Source organism: Aplysia californica, unplaced genomic scaffold (assembly GCF_000002075.1).
Source record: "Aplysia californica isolate F4 #8 unplaced genomic scaffold, AplCal3.0 scaffold01301, whole genome shotgun sequence".
In the NCBI taxonomy this organism is placed as follows: domain Eukaryota; kingdom Metazoa; phylum Mollusca; class Gastropoda; order Aplysiida; family Aplysiidae; genus Aplysia; species Aplysia californica.
In genome coordinates, this window is record NW_004798571.1 from 28,694 (window position 1) to 32,935 (window position 4,242).

The following is a 4,242-nucleotide window of genomic DNA, read 5'->3' on the forward strand; positions in this document are numbered from 1 at the left end:
GTTTCTTCTTCTTCTTCTTCTTCTTCTTCTTCTTCTTCTTCTTCTTCTTCTTCTTCTTCTTCTTCTTCTTCTTCTTCTTCTTCTTCTTCTCGACCATAGTTTGCAGGACACGTAAGGTATATTCATGGTGTTCGTTGAGGGCTAATATTGAAAGTCGATGTCGAAAATATTGATTACGCGTAACCTCAGCGATTAAAAATGAAAAAAGGGGGAAGGGGGAGGGGTTATTCTTGAATCTGGCAAACGTGAAAATTAGGATTCCCCCCAAGCAATCGAATCGATATTCATCTACTACAAAGGCTAACCGCACAAAAGGTTCAGTCGCTTACATGACCATATTGCCTCTGTCTCCGTAATGAAGTAGAAAACCTACCCGCGGTCTTTTGAGGAAGAGCGGGAGTAATAAATGGTACAAGACAAAGCTGTTTTTTTCTGCCACCGCTTTGGATTATTCAAGCAAAATGACCCCCCCCCCACCTCACAGATTGTAGTCATATTATCGTCCTGGGTCTCAAATGAACTCAATCAATTCGATCTGATGAGATCGGATCGAATCCAGAAAATCGGAAACGAGTGAACCCGGTATAAGGGTTGTCTGTGCCGCTACTGATTACGTAGGGAGGGTTTTTTCTTTGGTGTTGATAAGGAAACAGTTTCAGCTATTAGGGTTCTGTTTGCATTAGAATTGGTAGTGTCGTGGGAATCTTTTTCTTGCTATCTGCAGGAGGTATCAGGCATTGAAAGGAATTGATTTAAGATCCGCCTCCTTTCCACCAGGAATTTAAAAAGAAAAGTAATATATTCATTGAAAAATATTTTCAAGAAATTCGGAAGCGTATCGGATTCACAAGAATGTTTCAAACGAGACTTCCAAAAACATTCGAGAGCTGTGGAAATATTTAGGAAAAGAACGTTGGGTTGATAATACCTGAGGAGGAAAAAAAAGGTGGTGGAGAAGAAGGACGATATAAAAGCCTCTTACAACTTTATTGTTGTTGTTTTTGCTGTTGTTGTTATTGTTGTTGTTTTTGTTTTTATTTTTGTTGTTGTTGTTGCTGTTGTTGTGAGTATGTATTGTGTATATATGTGTATGTTTATGTTTTGTTTGTGTTTGTGTGTGTGCGTGTGTGTGTGTTTGTGTGTGTGTATGTGTGTGTATGTGTTTTGGACTGGTGGGTGGGTGCCATTTCTATGTGTGTCCTTGGGAAAGAAATTGATGTATAAAGCAATAAATCAATTTACAAATGATAGAAATTGGAAGACACGCACAAAAAAGGAGAGAGAGAGAGAGAGAGAGAGAGAGAGAGAGAGAGAGAGAGAGAGAGAGAGAGAGAGAGAGAGAGAGAGAGAGGGAGAGAGAGAGAGAGAGAGAGAGAGAGAGAGAGAGAGAGAGAGAGAGAGAAAAGGAGTGATTGTGAGAGTGATATAGATAGAATGGAGATAGAGAGAAAAGGGAAAGATCGAGAGAGAGAGACTGAGAGAGAGAGAGAGAGAGAGAGAGAGAGAGAGAGAGAGAGAGAGAGATAGAGAGAGAGAGAGAGAGAGAGAGAAAAGGAGTGATTGAGAGAGTGATATAGATAGAATGGAGATAGAGAGAAAAGGGAAAGATCGAGAGAGAGAGACTGAGAGAGAGAGAGAGAGAGAGAGAGAGAGAGAGAGAGAGAGAGAGAGGGAGAGAGAGAGAGAGGGAGAGAAAGAGAGAGGGAGAGAGGAAGGAGAGAAGGAGGGAGGGTAGGATGAAAAAAAGGCGAGGAATTGATTCGGAAACTTAGAATCTTAGCGTGCATAAAAAAGGATGCAATTTGATATTGTAAGAGGAAGGGGCCAGGCCCGAGCTTTTCCTTGAGCCTGGAAATAATTTTTTAGGCCTCTGGAGGTTGAATTCATTCTCATTCTAATTATTTCACGGAAAAAATAAATACAATTCTCCTTCAAGTGAAAGTAATAAAAGAGAGAATATTTTAAATCTATTGCACGGGTAGGACATGTAAATCTTGCAAACCCGCCCTTTCCTGATTTTCCCAACCACTTTCTCCCTTCTTTTGCTTTCCATATAATATTATGTCTTTGGAAGGCAGAGAAAAGGCTTTGTGTGTCTCTCTCTTTTTTCTTTTTAACCTTACTTTTAAATCTGCCGTTCTGTTTATCATGACAATTACCCGGGAGAGGGGATGGGCAGAGGTGGGGGGTGGGGGGGGGGGGGGGGCGAGGTAGGGGAATTGTACTGATTTGGAGCATTTCGGCTTGCTATATATATGTTAAAACAGTGCGTTTTATAGAGCGCAACTTCTGCTTCCGGGGAAGAGTTCTGTTTAAAGAGATGATCTTTCGACTTGTGAGATTGTCCCTAGGAATCAAAATAGATACATGTATACGAAAACGAGCCCTGGAATGCCTTTCTGTTAACTGTATTCTCCATACTTTTGCATTGTACCTACCTTGGTTTAGGCGACAGGTCGTTAACAGTAACCCGAGAGGAAATTAATGAACTCTGTACATGCATTCGCAAGAGTATCAAAACAAAAACAACAACCAAGAGAAAAATTAAACAAAACAAAAACAAACCTCACCATATAAAATGAAGGCGTCTGGAAATGTTTGTCAGCTGTTGGATGAGCACACATTTCCAAGAAAGAAAGAAAACAAACAAATCTACACTTAGATCTAGATCTAGTCCTTTCGATAGTGAGCTCAGATTTTTTGCTTTGAAGGAAAAGAGACTGAAAATTTGATATTACTCAATTTTACCCAGGGCTAGAGAGTTCGAATCCCGCAAATGAAGATGTATCACACGGGGTGCCCATAGGGGGATCGCGTCTGGTCGGGGTGGTTTGCTAGCCAGATTGAGGGCGCAAAGCGGCTATTGTGGCACAAGCCAATCGTGCCCGACTCGTCGCCTAATACGGGGTGCCTACAGTCTACGGATGAGATCGGCCGATCGGGCCGATCGCCCGGCTCGATCGTCATTAAAAAAAGTGTTTGTTTTCAGTTTCAGACGATCGAGTCGGGCGATCGGCCCGATCCAGCCGTAGTGGGCACTCCGTATAAAAAACAAACGCGTTTGTTTTCTGGCGACGAGTGGGGCAATCGCCCCCGACCCGACCCGACCCGACCCGACCCGATCCCACCCACAATGGGCACACCGTATTAGGATTTTTCTATACGGGGAATTCTCAAGGCATTGCTTTTTCTCAGCTCGATCATATCGGAGATGGGCATTAAACTCAGGGTCACAGAACCTTAAATGACATTGCAGACGGAAATTACTTACTTATTTCTCCCTCCCTCAGGCTTAGGTGACCGTTGGGGTACCAAGGGTGATCGGGCAACGACCTTTCTTGATCCTTCTTTATTTCCAGCCTTTTGAAGGGCTTAATTGTACTTTAATTCTGTCCATTCAATGATGTTGTCTTCCCATCTCTTTTTCTGTCTGCTTTCTTTCTCCCTCCTTGTACAGTGCCCTGTGGGATCATTTTTGCAAGTCTTGTTGATCTTGTTATGTTTCCGTATCATCTTAATTTGCGTTTTTTAATTTTTAATTTTTTTTACTGTAGTGAAAAGATCTTCACAGGGCCTGGTGGCGTTTGTTCCTCACTTCTTCATTTGTGACATGATCTCTGTAGGAGATGCCCAACAGAGGAAAAGGGGGCTATATATCCATGGCGCACCGTACGATAATCATTGTCTGGAGCTACAATCAGTCATCGGTGAACTTGATCGTAGTACATCTAAAGATGCCTTAAACAATTTCAGTGGTGTTTTCTTGAAAATTTGTTATAATTTTTAAACTCCACCCCAAGTCTTTTTGTCTTATGGTACATGCAAGCAAGTAAAGCTCATGACTTGCGACAACTATCCACGATTTTGGATCAAGTGTACTTTGCTTAATCTGTTTCTGCATTTCTCCTTCTCACTCCAAATAATAATAGAACTCCCCCCCCCCCTATAACAAAGAAAACCCAACAACCACCCGATTACACATATTATAATGTCGTCAATGACTTTTTCTGACGAACGGACTCAGCTTATCTAGCTGTGGTTACCACACAGCAAATGAATACGAAACCATCGAGAATGCACTGTTCAGAGAGGCAATGCGTGGCTTTTTTTCATTTTTGATTCTCAAAAACAGTCTTTCAAGTCAAAGGATCATCTATTTAGCTTGTACCTCATTGTTGTTTGTACCATCTGTACTGTCGCTCATATCTGTGGCCTGTATGAACAACAAGCCCACCTGATCAA